At 41.8% G+C, this 20,070-nt stretch overlaps 1 pseudogene; it reads right to left on the bottom strand.

Annotated features, from left to right (window-relative positions):
- Positions 1-12,396: 12,396 nt before the first annotated feature.
- LOC150050618 (large ribosomal subunit protein eL6 pseudogene) lies at positions 12,397-19,772 on the bottom strand (annotated as a pseudogene).
- Positions 19,773-20,070: the final 298 nt, after the last annotated feature.

Below are 20,070 nucleotides of genomic sequence, written 5' to 3'. Positions count from 1 at the left end.
TTGGAGATAATGTCATTGCAAATGCAATTGGTGACAGAGAGAGGTCACTGTGACCAGGGTGGGTCTTTAGTCTAATATAAATGGTAGCTTTATTTGAAAAAGAAAAAAGAATGCAGAATCAGAGGGGAAGATGGAAGAGGAGGAGGAGGAGGAGGAAAAGGAGGAGGAGGAGGAGGAGGAGGAGGAGGAGGAGGAGGAGGAGGAGGAGGAGGAGGAGGAGGAGGAGGAGGAGGAGGAGGAGGAGAAGAAAAGAGGGAGAGGAGGAAGAGGAGGAGGAGAAGGAGGAGGAGGTGGAGGAGGAGGAGTTGCAGGAGGTGCAGGAGGAGGAGGAGACATAAGGACAAAGATCCACAATGAGGCAAAGACTAAAATGATACACCAATCATCCAGCCAATGCCAACAAGTGCCATCGAACCCCAGAAAAAACCTAGAATAAGAACATAGGCTGGTAAGAACAATCCTAGTAAAAAATATAGCTTTCTGGACATTGGGTTTTAGATTTTGGCCTCTACTGTGAGGAAGTAAATGTCTGATTTGTAGTGCATTGTGACTTATTTAATGCTAGGGGTGCATTTGAGGAATTGGGTGAATTCATTGTGTCACTGATACAGATGCATTGACATAAAGCTGGAAGGCAGAGCCAGAGGTACACCAGACAGATGTGTGGCACGGACACAGCTGTAGGCAGAGTTCATCCTTGCCAAACTCTTGTTAGGCAGCACATGGCTGCATTTGATTGTGGCACTTTCACAAATCAACATATATGGAGTTTGTGTCTAATTACTGGTCAAAAGAGGCCTGGAGCCAAGTTCTCTGAATTAATCTTTAGCTCAGTAAGAGAAGATGATAATTCTGATTATAATTCTTTGGTTTTAATGCCAGTTGTTGGTTGTGACTGTTCAATTCCCTAAGTTGTAAAACACAGGAGACTAATTTGAAGACAGAGGAGGCAGGATTGTCTTTTTCCAATTCCATTTAATCATTTGCAAGGTTGATCTCAGAGTCAAGAACAAAGCCATAAGGACTAAACTGGGCTATAATTTTGCATTATCTTTCCTATAGTCATTTATCTGTCTCTACATACTGTAAGTCAAGATTTCTGCTTATTAACCTTTTGGCAAAAGCAAGCCTGACTTTTCTTGCAGAAGCTGCAACATTAGGAACGATTACCTTAAAAGGCACAGTGTCTCACAGCAAGGACCTTGGCCTTGTGGAGATTCTTTCTAATGTTATCATTTGTCACCTTCAGGAGGGAACAGAGATGAGGACAAATGAGCTCAAGTGAGTGAAATATCCTGATTCCCACTAGGGACTGACATAGACACAGCTAAGGGATTGGCTGGTACCATTTCCGGGGCAGAAACACCTGAGGCAGAAGAGGTTCTTGTGAAGGAGGCAGAGGGATTCTAGAGCCAGATGATCAGTTTTGAATGTCTGGGTTTTCTCCTTCTCTTTCTCCTACTGTTTACCCCCTTTCTTCCTTTATGGAACTTGGATTGTAAGAGTCTCTCCATTGAAGGATTGTGATAAGCACAAATTATGTTAGAATCCATTTTATGCATTTTATAAATTATCTCTAAGAATGAAGGAGCACAAAATACTAATGTATGACACTCAAGCCACAGCATAGTCATCAGGTTGCCATAAAATGATAAGTGCACCAGCTTATCATATGTGAAACATATTTAATATGCAATTAACATCCCATTCTATGGTCTATATTATGAAATGTTATTGGTATATCAAAGATCATTTTCCAATATTATTAAATGATTTCGGAAGCTTTACCAAGCATCATTCTACACAATCCTAAATATATTGACTTATTATAATAGCTAATATTGAATGTTCATTAACCACTGATGCAAGTGTATTAGTTAGACATGAATGCTGATGTAAGTGTATTAGTTAGACACGGATGATAGGTAGGTAAATAGGTGATTAATAGATAAGTGGACAGATTTTTCAGATACAAGCTCAAATTCATTAAAACATTACATTAACTCTCATAACATGGGGTTTGGTGTACTCCCATTTTACTGACCAGGAGACTGAGGTACAGAGAGAATAAAGCAATTTATTCAAAATTGTGACACGTGGCAAATGGTCAATTCCAAGTCAATTACTCTCTTCCAAAAGTTGTATGACACAAGACCATTCACAACCCTGCGCTGCCTCTCTCTTCCATCTAGTTACATCAATGTCCAGCAGCTCTCACAGTTCATTTTTGCTTTTTTACCACTTGTGCAAGTTGAGTAAAAATTTTCATGATCTGCATCTCCATCTACCACACACCTATCCTAAAAAATAAAAAAAATAGAAAACAAAAACAAATTATCTCTAAGTAGTTGTGCAGAGAGGATGCAATTCAGCATATCAGTCCAAACATCAGGATCAGGGTCATCCATTTTTTATCATTGTCCCCCCATCTCTCCCAATAACACTCTTCCCCTCTATTTTCTTATTCCACTTTCACATGTCTATGTTGAAAATTATGGCTACATTCTCCCACTAGAATCTGTTTCGTGAAGAAAATTGCCATTTGGATCTTCATCCTAATCCAGGTTCAGGAAATAATTTCATCTCCATCACTATCCATATCAGCTTACCCCAACCTACTTTTCTAACAGTGCCCACAGCCATCTCCTGCAATAAACCCGGGCTCAGAGCTGACAGATAGCAAGCCACGACTTTGCCTCTGAGAGCTGCCCTGTCCTTTAATGTCATTTATTAGCAATCTAGAAAAGACCAGCTCTTTCAGGTAACCCGTACCTCTACTCACAGAGCAGTGTCCTCTGCATAAGAAGCCCTAATGCAGCATGTTGTTTCTGATCTTGAGTGATGGTGTCTTTATCCAACACTGTAAGGAGAAGTCATTAGATACAGACAGATGATAAAGATGCAGATAGATGGAAGATAAATATAGACAGATGATAGATAATAGAGAGAAAGATGATAGATACATAGATAGATGATAGAAGATAACATAGAGATATATATGATATATAGACATACCTATATAGAGACATATCTAGAGATAGGGAGCTGGGAGCCCATGGGTCGGAGACACTGCTACTGCAGTGGCCAAGAGCATCTGAGTAATAGCTCATCAAGTCTACAATTATATGGCCGAGTGTTTGGCCTAGTGGTAGAGTGCTTGCCTAGCATGCATGAAGACCCGGGTTTGATTCCTTGGTACCACAAACATAGAAAAAAGCTGGAAGTGGTGCTGAGGCTCAAGTGGTAGAGCTCTGGCCTTGAGAAAGTCCAAGGACAGTGCTCAGGACCTGAGCTCAAGCCAAGGACTGGCCAAAAAAAAAATGGCCTCTAACAAAACTACGTTGCAAAAAATGGGAAAGACACAGAACAGAAAGAGTAAACAAGTTGAAGAAGCAGAGCCTGAAGAATTCGTTGTGGAAAAAGTACTGGACTTATGGGTGGTGAATGGGAAGGTAGAATATTTCCTGAAGTGGAAGGGATTTACAGATGCTGATAATACTTGGGAACCTGAAGAAAATTTAGATTGTCCACAATTAATTGAAGCATTTCTTAATTCTCAAAAAGCTGGTAAAGAAAAGGATGGTACAAAAAGAAAATCTTTATCAGTGAATCTGATGACAGCAAATCAAAGGAAAAAAGAGATACTGCTGACAAACCAAGGGGCTTTGCTAGAGGTCTAGATCCTGAAGGAGTCACTGGTGCCACAGACAGCAGTGGAGAATCAATGTTTCTCAGGAAAGGAAAGATTCAGAGGAAGCTGACTTGGTGCTGGCAAAGGAGGCAAATATGAAGTGTCCTCAGATTGTAATCGCTTTTTATGAAGAGACTAACTTGGCATTCTTGTCCAGAAGATGAAGCTCAATAATTGTTTGCCTTGTTTTCTATATATATATTTATACATAGATATAAAATCTGAGCCTTGGTTTTTGAATTAATGGTGTGAAACAACTACATTCTAATGAAAATCAAGTTTGATATATTGGTTTTGAAAGTAGTATTGGGAGTTGTTAAGTTTGTTTTTTTTTTCCCCCCTCAATAGCACTGGTTACTTTGAACAAATATAATTAAGGCTTTCTGTAGTTGCTTCCTTTATCAGAAAAGAATATTTAATACCATGGTATATTTCATATTTCCTCTGTATTCAGGAACAGACTATATATATATATATATATATATATATATATATATATATATATATATATATATATGGAAACTTTTTCTGGCCATTACTTAATCAGAACAACTTGTCTTTAACTGCTAGGTTGAAGGACAACCTGAATTTTTGTGTGTGTGTGTGTTTGTGTGTGTAAACAAAAAAACTTACATAGGTAGTTTTTTGTTTCGGAGATTTTGCTCGTTTAGAGGTGTTGGGCGTCAGACCCACAGCCTTGCATATGTAGGCAAATGATGTATCACTGTGTTACATCCCTGGTCCTTGTTTTATTTTGTTGTTGTTTAAGACAGGGTCACTAGGCAGGCTCAGGCTGGCCTTGAACTTACTAGGTAGCCAGGCTAGACTCAACTTTAGGTCCTCCTGTCTCTGCCATAGATAGCAAATGCAATACGTTTGCAAAATGTCTTGAAAGGAAAAGTATCTCTATCAACAGCTTCCCTCACCCAGGTGAGATAACTAAGATAAATTTTGATTTCCTTTCTGTAATGAGCATTCCTTTACAGAATATTAGACTCTGTGTACTAAAAGCTCATAGATCATGAGTTATCTAAGACTCTGCTCATAGAAATGTAAAATCAACTGGTTAGAGATTTCGACTGTTTAGGACCTGCTGGCCTAAATGAGTGGACAAAATTTTATAATTGTTGACCTGCTTGCTTTTTCTTTACCCTAACTCATTCCTAACATGTAGGCTCAATTTTTTGTCAGTATTGGGTTACTGGTTCCACAAAAGCCAGAAAAGCAACTTCGTAGTAATCAGAATGTTACCCAAGTGTATATTGTTTACTTTATTGTAAATAATGCTGAAGAGTAGTCAATAAATAGTTTTATATTCCTTTAAAAAAAGACATATATACAGATGAGATATAGATAGGTGATAGCTAGATAGATAGTAGAAATGATAAGTTGCAAGCTGATAAATAAAAAAATGTCCCTTAGAAAGTGCTTGGTACACAGTAAATACTCAATAAAGATTCAGTGCTGTCAACACTCAATAAAGATATATTTATGAAGATATTAAAAGCATAGTTGCCTTGACCTCCTGTAAGAGTCCCTCCACTGGGGAGCAAGCAGGAAGAGAGGCAGTGCCAAAATGAGGTTTTCAAACTCTAGGAGTCTGGCATCAAGACAACCTGAGTTCAAACTCCACTTGCCTCTTGGCTCTCTTTCATTTTGCAGCTCTGGACTTTGAACTCAGGACCCCAGGTAATGCACGTGCTCTACTACCACTTGAGCCACAGACCCCCAGCCCTTTGAGCCTTCGTTATTTTTCAGATATTTTTCCTATCTCTCCCACATAGCTGGGATTACTGGCATGTACTACCTAATCTAGTTTGTTCTTTGAAATAGGATCTCACTAATTTTATTTTTTATGTTTTGGTGGGTGGGAGAGGACAGACTGGGCTCAAACCATGATTCTCCTTAACCTCTGCCTCCTAAGTACTTTGGATTACAGGCAAGAGCTAATGCATCTCCACTGCTTAGCAAACACAGGCAAATTGTCTGCCCTTCGTAAGAGGAGTCCTCAAACCCTACTTGGCTAAATCTGACTTTCTGCGTACTGTCATCATTGGAACGGAGTCATGCCCATTTGTCTGTACAATCTCTGTAGCTGTTTTTAAGCTACAGAATTGAAGAATTAAGACTGGGATAAGAGCAAATCCAGTAGGGTTAAGGTGGCTGCAGGCAGTCATCTATCTGCCTTGATTCACTCAAAGCCACACTGAAACACCCAGGATCTGAAATGTTTGTCACCTGTCACTTTATAGACACCATTTACCCTGCTATGTAAAGATCAAGTGTTGCATATGCAAATGAGCCAGTGAAGGGCCATCTCTTGGGGTTTTAGGGGATTTAAACAGAAGTGTGCGGGGAGCCACTGTCTGAGTACACAAGAGGTAGTGCAAGAGGTCCAGAAGCCTGCAGGACACATCAGGACAAAGGCTCCACTTGCCCGGTGTTTTTATGGAACTGGAACTGTTTTAGGTAGGGTGTGTCTCTGCAGTTGATCACAGCCCTTATCTTTTCTCCTTTCTTTAAGAGGAGCTTGCCTCCAGCTTGCTTCCAGCTGCCAATTCTGATATCATTCATCCTATTTTGCTCCCCCACCCAAAATCTAATTAATGCTTCCTTAGTTTTACTTATATATGTAAATATCTTTTGAATAAGAAAATGGTTTGTACACGGTAGAAGAAGAATATGTGTGATCAAAATTAATTGATTCCTGGCAGGATCACAGAGACGGAGAAGGGAGATTTACTTTAAGTGCTGATTTGAACAGCCTTCCTGGAAGGAAAGGCTGAGATAAGTCACCTCCACAAATGGTGGCCAGGGGCATGCTGGGAAAGGTGTGCAGAAAGTGGTAAGGAGCACGCTGGGAAAGGTCAAATCCTGGTCCTGAGTGAGTTCAGTTGTCTCTGTACAGGCAGGAAATCAAATGTGGCTGAGACAGAGGCCAAAGCTGAGATGCAAACGAGGACAGAGCCTGGCACGCTGGGGACGGTACCAGGTATCACCAGTACCCATAAGGGCTAAGTGGTTCTTCTGGATGTCCAGAAGAGGAGTCTAATTTGTTTTGGTAGCCAGCTTCCATGTCCATTATTTAAAAAATCAACAGGGAAGGCTTAAAGCTCAGCTGGAAACCAGGCAACATAAAACCTGTGAACCTGCCATGTGGGCCAGGCTGGCAGTGTGTCTTCAAGCCCCAGTGCTCAGGTGGAAAGGGGGCAGATGCCAAGCAGGTGAAGAGCCTCCCACAACAACAACAACAACAACAAGTCCTTGAAAGAAAGTATGTTATGCAAATATTCAGTACAACTCTGGGGTTTTAGCTAGAAGTAAGTAGATCTACAGGCAAGCAGGGAGATCTAGTTGAAGGGATCCTTTGCCATTGGCAAGTTTCTGTGAATCTTGGCATGGGAGGACATTCTTTGACCAGCCTTGCCCACAAGGACTTGGCATTGCCACCGACATGAAGTAACCCACAGGATTGGAGCCAATTGGCTGGAACTAGACATGTGGTCAGTCTGTCTACTTTCAGTTGCTCACACAAGTCACTCGCTCAATTAACAGCAGCTGATAAGGACTTGCTAGGCGTATGACATTGTGTCACCATGGTGGTGTGGTTAACCAATACACAGAGGTGTAGCCGAAATTTGCTACAAGGCAGATCTTAAAGTATTCTTCCCAAAGAAGGAGAAGGAAGTGAAAGAGGTGGGGGAGTAGGAGGAGGAGGAGAAAGAAAGGGAGAACGGAAAGAAGGAAGGACAGAAGGAAGGAAAGAATGAAGGAAAGAAGGGAGGAAGGGAGGGAAGGAGGGAGGGAGGGAGGGAGGGAGGGAGGGAGGAAGGAAGGAAGGAAGGAAGGAAGGGAGGGAGGGAGGGAGGGAGGGAGGGAGGGAGGGAGGGAGGGAGGGAAGGAAAGAAGGAAGGAAGGAAGGAAGGAAGGAAGGAAGGAAGGAAGGAAGGAAGGAAGGAAGGAAGGAAGGAAGGAAAGGAGGGAGGGAGGGAGGAAGGAAGGAAGGAAGGAAGGAAGGAAAGGAGGGAGGGAGGGAGGAAGGAAGAGAAGATCAACTCTACAAAGTGGCACCCATATCAATCTGTCCAATTGTGTCAAGCATTCCACAATTTAGACATCTTTCAAAACATGATCGTGATTATTGATGCAATTACTATTTTTTATTAGTTCAATCAATATATGAAAAAAATGAGGTTCAGAAAAATTTGAACTAGTTACCTGCATTAATTTATCTGTGATGTCCCTTTAAGCACTCTTATATTCAAACATACATACATGAATGCATACATGCACACATATACATAAACACATGCATACTTACACACAGATACATGAACATGCACACACACGAACAAATGTGCACATACTCACAAAGGATTTCTAATAAATCACAATAGATTCTGTGGTAAATTTGTTCTGTGGTAAATTTGCTGAGTCTGACAAGTAAATCCAAAGCCACTTTTTTAACTTAAAAAATACATTACAGACCTAAGAGTATAAAATAAATCTTCACAAAATATAAACTGTGATTATAATTCCAATATCTTACAGCAAATTCCCTTGTGTTGATACTGTCATTTCAAAACAGGGGCAGTATTTTATGTGCAAAAGCCTGAAGACATTTCCTGGACATTTTTGGATTAATGTACCATTTCCTTTCGTTTTCTTTTTTGCTTAGCTCAGGTGTTTTCTGGAGCAAGGTCTAGGGGTAAACACAAGAGGATTATTTCTGTGGACATATATGCAGAACTTTAAAAACCTGCACGTGGCTGTCAATATGGCAAATGTTGTGCAAAGGAAGAGAATATTGCTGACTAAACCTGAGCTCAAGAACGCAGAACACTGGCCTGCGTTACCCATGGAGAAACACACTGGAGTTGGTACTTGCTCAGACTTTTCATGGGTTCCAGGTACAAGAGCATCTTTCTCTCCCGCTTCCTTTGCCTTCTTTTTGCAGCTCCTTGAGAACAGATGCTGAGAGGTCTTCTCCCTGCTCTGGCTCAGGGACTCAGGAGCAGAAAGAGCCTCAAATCTGATCACAACACAATTCCTATTTCCTTCCATCCAGCCTCTTGGTTTAAATGTCTGTCCTCGCCCACCCCCCCAATCACCACCACAAGCACTGCTCCCAGAGGTTGGCAAGCTCTGAGTCCATCTCCCAGGCACCATCCCTCTGAGATGGCTTCCACCCTGACCACTTGTTCCGCAACCACAGGCAGAGGGTATAACTGTGCACGAGTGCGCCAACTCCACAGCCAACAGAAGAATAGGGCATGAGGGAGAATCTCATGAGTGAGATTAGGCCCCAGAGACACCCTGCTCCTTCCATGAAGTGAGAATGTGGTGAGAAGCTGATGAACTGCCAACCAGACCCAGGCCCTCATCAGATGCTGCATGGCCTGATGCTGTACCTGGCCTTGGATGACCCTGTTTCCAGAACTGTAAGAAACAAAGGCTTGTGGTTTAGAAGCCAGGCTGTTCATGGTATTTTGTTAGCAGCAGTTCTGTGGGACAGAGACACGGGACCTCAGTTTTATCCCCAGGTCTGGTACTGGCTCCCGGGAAGAGAAGAGCAGGCTCCTGGCCAGCTGGTCATATGATCCAGGCATGATTGCCATAAAACAATGAAGTGTTTCCCAGGACCTCTGAGAAAGCAAGATTTCATTTCTGATAAGAGGTTGGCACTGGGAAAGACATACCCAGCATTCTTCCTTCTTTGCCTGGGAATTGAAGACGGTCATGTTTAGAAGAGTCAGGGTCCTTGGACTGACCCTTAACAGGAGGTTACAAGGACTAGAGGAAATCTAACCCCGAGCTCCATGCTTGGCCAGTGAACCTTCTGTCACTTGCAACTGGAAGCATTTCACATGCTCACACCAGAACTTCCCTATCTTTTCCAGAATGGTGTGAAGCCTGCTGTGTGGATGCTGAAGGTGGAGCGCCTGCAAAGAGAGCGCCTTTCCTGCAGGGGAAAGCTTGGCTTCCAGCACAGACAGAGAGATGGATGCCCAGGTCACCTGCCAGTGTTTGTTCTGCAGTGAGAACCTTTGCTTCCCTCTGGACAGGGAATGGGCTTGCTAACTGCTCTCTGTTAGCCTGGCCTCCATCTCCTCCACTCTCATCCCGCCTCTCCCAGAGATTTGAACTCAGAGCCTTGTGCTTGTCAGGAGGGTTCTCTACCACTCAAGCCACACCTACAGCCCTACTTTACTTTCTCCATAGCCCTCATGCCTGCTGTACAGCATGCACGCAATTGCTTAGGTGTGTGTGGAAACCGAGGCTTTTTGCTGTTGTTCTGAATTATTCAGTGGTTTTCCTTCTCAACTTCAGTCTCTGGCATAGAGGAAGTAGCAAATCCATACCTGATGGATAAAGGAATGAAGAAATGGTTGTGTGCCTAGCTTATGTCTCTCTTCCTTGTTTATTGTATACATTGACTCTGTCTTCATTACCATGTAAGTATCTCTGTTTCCCTGCCTTACAGAATAGATCGTAAGCTTCCTGAGGGGAAGGAGACAACCATGGATTCATCTCTCTAGTCACACTTAAGGAAGACTTGACACAAGACAGAGTCTCAGGAAAATTCCTTTCAGACCCTTGTGTATCATCCCCTTCTGTTGCTCGCATTTTTTCAGAGAAAACACAGCTTTAATGTGGTCAGACCTCTTAAGTGTCTGTGATGACTTCCACTTCTATCCTAGCCCAGGTCTACTTCTTTCTCCCCTTTAATCTTGTTCCATGTTGTTGTTGTTCCTACTAATGACAGATCCTCATCTTGAAATGGTGTATACAGATGTTTCTCACATTAAGCCCATACTGTGAGAGTTTGGTGTGAGACCTTGGGCTCCTTAATTTGTCAAATGTTCAGAAGAAAAATATACTGCTCTAATTATAGAATGCAGATGGCTCTTTTAAAACTTACAAACTGTGTCATTGAACAAAGTAGAAAACGAGGGACTCATGGTTTATAAGCCTGACCTTATTTTCTTAAAGGATGTCTTTTGTGGCTCTCACTTTAGAAGGCATAAATAGGGTGCCTACACAGTCTTGATTATAAGAATACCTAAAGCAAGCCCGTAAACACCCATTACAATAATTTTAGCCATCAATTATGAAAGTGGGCCTTTCTAATGGTATTCAAAGCTCAACATTTGTGACTGCGTTATTCATGATTATATAAGTAGCAGATCTAACTCCAAATAGACACCAGCTAAATTGCACCCCTTATTTCCAAATTTCTAATTATAGTGTCATAGCATTAACACTACCCTCTACAAAATTTAAGACCTTAGACCCACATGAGTCCCTAGGGAAACTTCCAGAAGTGACGGAAAAATGTGAATGAGGACATGGCCAAGTACTAAAGACAAATCCCCTAAGGAACAAACAGTTAAAAGCACAACTAGCTCCAGCCAGTGAAATCATTTGTTTTCTTGAGAGTAACTGAGATTTGAACTTAGGGCCTCAGACTTGCTAAGCAGGCCTCTACTGCTTGGACTCTTCCTCCAGTCTTTTTTAAGTGTTTGTGCTTTCCAGACAGGGGCTGACTTCTGCTCCTACCAATGCCTTCTATGGAGCTGGTATTACACAGTTGAGCTACTGTATCTGTCCTCGAAGCCTTCATTTCTTCATGAGTTTTCTAGAAATAACCCAAAGTTTTTCCAACTCTGTCATTTTTCCCTCCAAAGGAACCATAGAACACCCACCAACACAAAAGTCAGAGGCATATTATTCCAGCTTCCAAGCACAGCACAGAGAAAAAAAAAAGAACAAATAAGTGAATCAGGTAATTAATCCCTCCAATCTTTATAGAGCAAGAATTGAGACCACAGGCCCCACTTCCTCAGAGCTTATATTCTAGTTAAAAGTAAGAGAATAAACTCATCAACTTTCTGATATAACAATTCTGAAGTTCACTAATTTTCCCAGAAGGTAAAAGATTGTATATAAGCTGCTGAAGCTGATCTGGGTTCAAGATATCCTCTTGTCCCAATCTCCTAAGTGACTGGGGGCAAAAATACTCCCTTACAACTCACTATACGAAGCTGCCACACAAAAGACACAATAACATCTCTGATGCATGTCTGAAATGTTGTTTTTCTGTTTAAGCCAGTGACACACCTGACTCATATGTATTTAATATATTTATTATATTCAAACATATATATAGATATACATATATCTCCATCTCTGTCTGTTTGTCTATCTATCTACCTGGTCCCAGGGCTCCAGATCTGAGTTTGAATACTATCCCTGAACTCCTTTTTGCTTAAAGCTTGTGTTTTACCTCTTGAGCCACAGCATCCACTTCCAGATTTTTCTATGATTAATTAGAGATAAGAGTCTCATGGTCTTTCCTTCCAGACTGGCTTTGAACTATGATCCTCAGATCTCAGTCTCCTGAGTAGCTGGGATTACAGGTGTGAGCCACCAGCACCCAGCTCAAAAAATATATTTAAAGCAAAGACTTTTCTAGTTATGGAAAGCCAATAAACAAAAAGCTATTAAATTAAGTAATTAAAATACAGGACCCAAGATTGAGAAGCACTTCAGGAAGTGATTTCTTTTGCCAATCCTTGGGCCTGGGCACTGTCCTTGGACACTTTGCTCAAGGCTAGAGCCCTTCCACTAGGTGAGCACTCTACCACCAGGCTACATGCCTGGCCCAGGAAGTGATTCTGTTTTTAAATGTATAAATGATTTAATTAGGCTCTTGTTGGTTTAGAACACCATTGAAGAAAAGGAGATCTCATGTAGCCTTGGAGCTGAGGAATAGCTTTGATTTGGGGTAGAATTTCTGAGTCCACAGCTTTCTGATCAACCTTGTGCTGCTCTGTAACCTTGTATTTCTCTTTTTTCTGTGTCAAAGATCTCGCCCTCCCGTGTCTGGACTTCTGCAGCTTCTTCTTCTTAAAGTACTGGTCAGTGAGGTGTTTGGGGATTTTCACCCCACTGATATCAATTTTTGTGGAAGTGGCAATAACCAATTTCCAATGTGTTTTATGTAGAAGAACACGATTGAGGGACAGAGGTCCAGGCCCAAGTAGTAAGGCCCTGTCCAGCTGCTTCAGGAAAGCCACTCTCAGCACCCCGTGAGGATGCTGGGGATGGTCCCTGGAGCCATGCTGGCCTGCAGCCTTTGCCCCTGCTGACTGCAGGGCTTCTTGCCGTGGCTCAGCAGCTTCTGAGGCACATCTTCATTGCTTCACCATCCGGGTACCACCGTGCTTGGCATCACCAACTTGTTACCACCAACTGGTTTTGTGACAGTCACAAGAACCTTCTTTTTCTTTTCAACCTTGGACTTAGCAGCTGAATATTTATTTCCTCTTGTATATGACTCTTCTGGAATACATAGCAGACTGGGGGTATCTGCCAATTCCTCGGTACCAGGTTTTGGCTGCAGTGGGGCAGCCCTTTCTTGGACTTTTAGCTTTAGTGGTAGCCATCTTCTTCACCTTGGCATTGGCATCCGCCTTTTTGGATATGGATTTCTTCACCTTAGTGTCTGGCTTCTTAGCCTCCCCCTCTCAATACACACACAGGAAGTGATTTTTATAATGTGCCCCTAACTCCAAATAGAAAGTGGAAGGTACTAAATATTAACTTGGGGCTGGTGGCTCACACCTATAATCCTAGCCAATCAGAAGGCTGAGATCTGAAGACTGCACTTCATAAGTGACAGATCTAGGAGAGTGATTTGCATACCCTCTTTCTCTGCATGATTCCTTCTTGTTTTCCTAGTAGCTTAAGAACTCAGAAGTTCTGCTTTCCTCGGAGCTGATATATGTCACACGAGTTATCACTCTTTGTGCTACTCTGACACACAAACCTGCTTCAATGTGAGGAAGAGGATGATTTTCTGGAGGCTCTCTTTGACAGAGAAGCAGGCTCTGTGGTTACTCACTTAGTTTCGGAAGCCTCAGTAGAGTCTGGTGTTTGGCGAGATTCGTGTTTTGCTGAAGTAACTCTGATAATTTGACATTCTACAGTAAAGTAAATGCTGTTGCTCATGGGTTAGCTTCGCAACAAGAATCTATCTGCGGTTTTGTGGGAATGAAGCATGCTTACATATTGCTGACTGGAAAACAAAATTGGCTTATGAAAATTGGCACTGCAGAACACATATTTTTGACCTGCCTTGCCATTTTCTAAGCATCTATCCTAAAGTTATGTCCAAAAAAGTTCTAAAAACACAAACAATTAATTCCAACCCCTTTGAAACAGCAGAAAACTGGGACCAGCCTAGAAATCAATCAATAGGCAACTGACTTTCATATACGCCCATGGAGAAAGTTTTAGAATGTCTAACAGAATAGCAAGGTGCAGAACAATGGACTATAGATCATTTCAAGTAGGAAGGGAGCACCTTAGAAATCTCTGTGTGTCTTCTCTGTGTGTCTTTTCTTATTCCATGGATAATGAATGGAGACAAACCAGAACATTCTCCTGTCTGTGGGGTGAAGGAAGAGGCAGGTGAAGATGGAAACTTCCCTGAATGTTTGATTGAAGCTTCCCAGTTTTACATTGGAACTACAACAAATTATTTACCCCAAGTGAAGCAGTCTATGAAGTAAAATGCAATGAAAGTAAACCAACCTGATGGCTGCAAGGGACAGCTTCCTCTCCTATGAACCCCATGTAATTGGTCACATTCTCTCTTCCTGTTGCTGGACTAAGAGGCTGTGACAGACTGCACGCCAGCCACATTTCAAGTGAAAATGGAGAGATGCGGTGATGGAGTTCTGACCCTAAGTGGCACAGATACCTGCTTTCTGACTCACTGGTTTTGTTTTAGGTGAGATTCTCACAAGAAATGTGAAGGCTTTCTTCCTTGTAGAATTTCAAAGTAATCCTCACACCTGTTCATATCAATAAAGTTTTATTGGAACACATTCACATTCACTCGTTTTTATAATGTTCACGGGCACGTTTGTGCTCGAAGGCCACACAGAGTAGTTGGGACCAGACTGTGGAACCCTTTGGTATACAGATTTGTGTGTTATGGGTTAGATAAATGACTATAACATTTCTAATGGCAAATGGCTGTGTGCTTCTGTTCACAGAATCCAGCTCCAGGGGTGAAGCATCCATAGCTACATGACTTCATCAGTGTGGGAAGACAAAGCACAAATGTATAGCCGGTCGTGTTGGGAATCCACCGTTGGTACCAGTGCATGAAACACACATAAGATTCAGGAAGATGCATGGAGGGAGGGAAGAAAGGAGGGAGGGAAGGAGGGAGGGAGGGAGAAGGGAGTGGAGGGAGAGGGAGAAGACATGGGAGAGGGAGGTAGAGAAGAGAGAAAAGAGGCAGGATGTAGATTAGCTCACACATGATCCTAATTTCCATCAGAGACAGACAAGAATTTTCATTCATTTTTTGTGTTCTTCAACTTTTTCCTTAAATGTGACTTAGAAAAGTATCAGAATACAGAAGTATAACCTATGCACAGATAGACCCATTTACTGCCTAGGAACCCAGGACAAGTAAGTATGCAAAGATGAGTCATACGGGAACTGTGTCTTGTTTTTAATAATAATAGGGAGTCTTGGAGACAGTAAGAAGGCCCATGTGTAGGAGATGTATTCAGTGGACTCTTCTCCGAGCGCAACTCTCTGACCTGATGCCATCAGGTAGTTAGTAAGTACATTTTGAGTGAAAACACGCTTTTATAAGCCTATCGAGACAAAACAAGATAAGACAAAGCATGAAAATAAGATGTCCCTGGAAAGACCCTACTTGGTGAGTATCCCTGGAGAATGTCAAGAGGATGAGGTGGGGAAACAGCGTCTTTAGGAACAGGAGGAGAATTCTGGGCAGGGAAGCTTCTTTTGCAGCCTGAGGTTATGCCAGGACTTGATGGACAGGCGCATCTTCCTACTTCGTTTTCTTGTTTCATATGTGGGCAATGAACTCATAGGACTGGAGTAGCATCGCTGACCCTGCCAAAATGCAATATGATCTTTCAAGTCCACTGCTGAGGGCTGTGAATGCACAGCAGTCAGTCCCCCCTCCCCGACCCCGAGCACTCAATTGCATCAGCATTCGGCCTCAGCACGGGAGGAAATGAAACATAGTTTCGGCACAAAGATGGTTTGGGAAGGATTAAGGATTGAGGCTCCGACAGCAACTTGTAGACTTTGATGCTTTATTATACTATTCTAAATAAAGATGAGCTGGAGGAGGAGGAAGAAGAGAAGGAGGAGGACAACTCACGTGATGAAGACCTGCCTATCCACTACAGAGCCCTGAGTTCAAAACCCCTGCACCACCACAGAAAGTATGAAATCATCCAAGGTAAAGAACACATCTAGAAATGGCGCTGTGGCTCAACACACATGGTAGAGTGGTAGCCTTGAGCAAAAGAGCTCAGGGACAGCACCCAGGCCCCAAGTTCAAGACCTATGATTGACCAAAAAGAAGAAGTTTCTTCTTCCCGTCTCCTTACATTGAAAAGCAAAAGAAAAACACTAAGCCATTGGATTAGTTATTCTATAATCATCTAGTATATTTGCTTTCTTGTTGTCATTTCTAGGAGAGCATGGCTTTGTCTGACTCATTCCCTGATAAATCCCAGAATCTGACATATAACTGCTGTTTAGTATTTCTTATGTGAGTAAATGAAGCCATGAATAAATGAATGGCTTTCTGTGACAAGGGTATAGATAGACAAAGTACTGTTAGAACACAGATAAAATCATTTCTACACAGGAACATTTAAAATCAACCAAAAGACTAAAAGGTAAAGATTCCAGAGACTCTTAAATTTTGACTATTTTCTGCTTTGAAGGGGAAGCCTTTCAAAGAGAAATACTTCCCTTCACTATTGCTCTCATCCAAAATCAGCCCATGCTTATATCCCTTGCCCTTACGTAGCAGAGTCACCACGTCTGATACTCAGTTTGGTCATTTCATCTGCTCAGTTCTGTCTGTCTGTCTGTCTCTTTGTCTGTCTCTGTCTCTCTCTGTGTCTCTCTGTCTCTCCCTCCTCTGTGTGTGTGTGTGTGTGTGTGTGTGTGTGTGTGTGTGTGTCTGTCTCTGTCTCTGTCTGTCTCTGTCTCTGTCTCTCTGTGTGTATGTCTCTCTCTCTCTCTCTCTTTCTCTCTCTCTCTCTATCTCTCACTCTCTCTCACACACACACAGACATTCATTTTCCAAGAGACAGAATTAAGGTCCTAGTCCTGTGTCATGGACACAAATCTTCTGACTTTAAAGCCTTTTCATTTGGGGCTTCACAGTATAAAAACTGCATGGATGTGGAACATGCATGGCTTCCAGCTACAGTTTTCTCCTAAACCTCGAGCCATCTTTCTCTCGAGCATAAATGTGTATCAGATGGGTCTGGTGGCATTTAGGGGAATTTAAAGTCAGAATGCATTCACATTGCTTTCAAGCTATACCACCTTATCCTCACTGACAGACCCCATTTCCCTAGCATTAAAATTTAACACAACCATTTCTCGTCTTCTCAAGTTGGTGTTTAAAAATGTAAGCCCTCTCATATGCAGGCTCTCTTTAAACTATCTTTTGCAATTTCAAATGTTTTCTGTGAACCCTGGATGTTGTTTCCTCTATTTAAAGATGGGAATCGACAGCATTCTTCAGTTTTAGCATCAAGAATAAAATGTGAGGCTTTATACTGATTTGCCAATGTGAGTTTTATTCCGGGTGGGGTTGAGTGACCCCTTCTAAAAGAATGGATCAGTAACAAAATGGTGAGGGCTGGCAGTAGATCAATAGAGTTCTCTCCCAGGGATCAGAGACTGCCATGAGGTCAGTCATGAAGAGAATGAATTCTGATGGCACTTCTCTCACACCAGTCCTAGCTCCACTGGAAAGATGCCTTTTATTGGCTGCCTTCTGTTGCTCATCATCCATTCTCTGTTCCTTGGTAAAGTCGATCCTTTGTCCTTCAGAAAGAATCCTCCTTAACTTAATCCATGTGCTGTATCTAGGATTGAGTCTACTTTGCTTACTTCAGGGGTAGATACAGGTGTAAGGAACAACACAAAGAGTACTTGGTACATTCCTCATCACGTTTTGGTTTAGGAGCAGGCCCAGGGATGAACTATAAGACACAGCCTCAGCATTTGAGTGATTCATTGAACTCTCCTTACAATGGAGTTGCTAGATTAGTAGGATATGTGTTCCAACCATTGAAAGCTGTGTGGCTGAAATGAATCAGGGACTGACAATGCCAAAATAAAGAAGAAAGTGTGGATAAGAGATCCCAACAGACACCTAACAACCAAGGCTGAGGACCTAGCGTTAGCCAGGCCTGAGATGACTCTGAACTTTTCTGTTACATTATTCAGTAAATGACTTCTCACTGAGGACAATTTGTCAGCATGGTGACAACTATATAACACAGTTGTCTCATTATCATTAGGCCAGTTCTTGGAATTTAGGAAGAAGGTAGATGATGCTTAATTAATTGCTCAGAGCAAGGATTCTTGTGCAGAATTAAGAAATTTTTTTAAAAAATCTACCAGAATAAATTTGGTTAGGGAGACAGAGTGCTTTCCTGGCATATATAAGGACCTGGATGTGATCCTCAGACCTGCAAATTTAAAAAAGTTAATTAATAAAGTCTTTTCAGAATGCTATAGTCCTGCAAGAGAGATCAAACAAGATGTTGTCTATTTGCCTTGTGAGCTGCATAGCTCATCAACGTTCAAAGAGAAAAATGAGAATCTGGAAGTAGTAGCTTTTTATAGAAACAGTCCACATTCAACTGTGCTTTCCTTGCTTGTGCTTTTGTTGTTCTTGTTGAATTTCCTTTGCAAGTTCAAGCCAACTTTACCAAAGGCCCACACTGGAGAATTGATGTAGCACACAAAGAAGACCAGCAAGGCCAAAGCGCCTTCAGTTCCAAATGAGACTTGTTTCCTTTGTAATGTCTTCTGCATCTCAATGGCGGCCAAGGTCTGTGAGGGTGAAAATGAATCCAGAAGTTCAAGTTCCCTTCAACCACCTACGTTCTTGGTACAGTGAGGAAAAGCGAGGGTAATGTCCACCTACCAGTGACAAGTGACATGCTAGACACGGCTTGCTTGCGAAGTGAAGCTGATCAATCTATTACGTTGGAGATGATTTCAAGGTGTTATGGAACAAGCGCTCCTGTATTTCACATTTGCTAGGACATGAGGCAATAAACTCTAGCCACGCCTCATTGCCCATAATAAGTTACTCAGCTAGTCCTCACCCTAGCTGATTACGAAACAAATCATTAGATGACCGTGATCCAGGCTGAAGCACTTTTTCTTTTCTTTTCTTTTTTTTTGTCAAAGCATCTACATCATATTTTTGTAGTGAGAAGATGAGAGGAAATTGAAATTGGAAGTTCCTAAGCTCGCATTTCAGTAGAATTATAACTCTCACAATATTCTGTCACAGCACATTGTTTGAAACCTCTGTCACTTTTCTGTGACTCAAGAACCTTCATGGCTAATTTCAGTTAGATACATAATTTCTCTCGAAGGAAAGCAGATGGGATTGGCGGGGCAAGCCTGATTGGAGCCATCAGGCTTTGCAACTGAGGACCTCACAGCACAAAATGGAGGCCTGGTTTGTTCCAGGCATTCATACATCAGATCCAAATGATCAAGGTTGTATTGATTTTTTTTTCTCTCTTCATTGGGTCTCCAAAACCCTGAAAGAGGAAATGAGCTCAATCTATTGGTTGTCACCTCTGCTTGCTGAGTTCTCAACGCAGCCTCTATCAGTGCTCATTACCCATGAGCTTCTGTGACAGCCCCTGGGAGGGACAGAGTGAGCAGGGCACAACCCTGTCCTCAACAGCAGATCAGAGTGTTCACGTATGGGATGTACAGTTAGCTAGGGAAGAAATGGTTAAGCATATAAAAGCTAAATGTAGGACAAAATAATTGAGTATATAACAAGATATCACTGGACATACAGAAGTGTTAGTGCTCTCCAACTCACACACTTCAAAAATAAAATAAAATAAAAATCGGCAACTCTCATCTATTTTACTTTTCAACTCCAAAGCAGTGACCTTACCCAGTGGATGCGGGACATTCCTGTCCTTTTATATCTTGATGCAAAATGATCCATACCTGCGTCTTGACCTTGCTTTCAAATAAAATCATACTATATAACAAGCTACACTTCCATGGGTTGGTTTGTTTGGTGTAGTAATATAATGAACATCTGTTCATAAATAAAGGCAACTAACTGCTTAAATCACTGTATAATGTTTTATGTTATGAATACACAACACTTTATTCAATTACCTTACTGTTTGTGGGTATTTAAGTTATTTTCCCCCAGTGTTTCTCTTCCTTCTTTACCACTTTCTTCCTATTTATTTATTTATAATTAAGTCCCTCTAAAATTCAGGTATGAGAAACAC

This window comes from Megascapheus bottae, chromosome 18 (genome assembly GCF_031878675.1).
Source record: "Megascapheus bottae isolate mThoBot1 chromosome 18, mThoBot2.hap1, whole genome shotgun sequence".
Lineage (NCBI taxonomy): Eukaryota > Metazoa > Chordata > Mammalia > Rodentia > Geomyidae > Megascapheus > Megascapheus bottae.
This window is presented reverse-complemented; position numbering and strand designations above follow the sequence as displayed.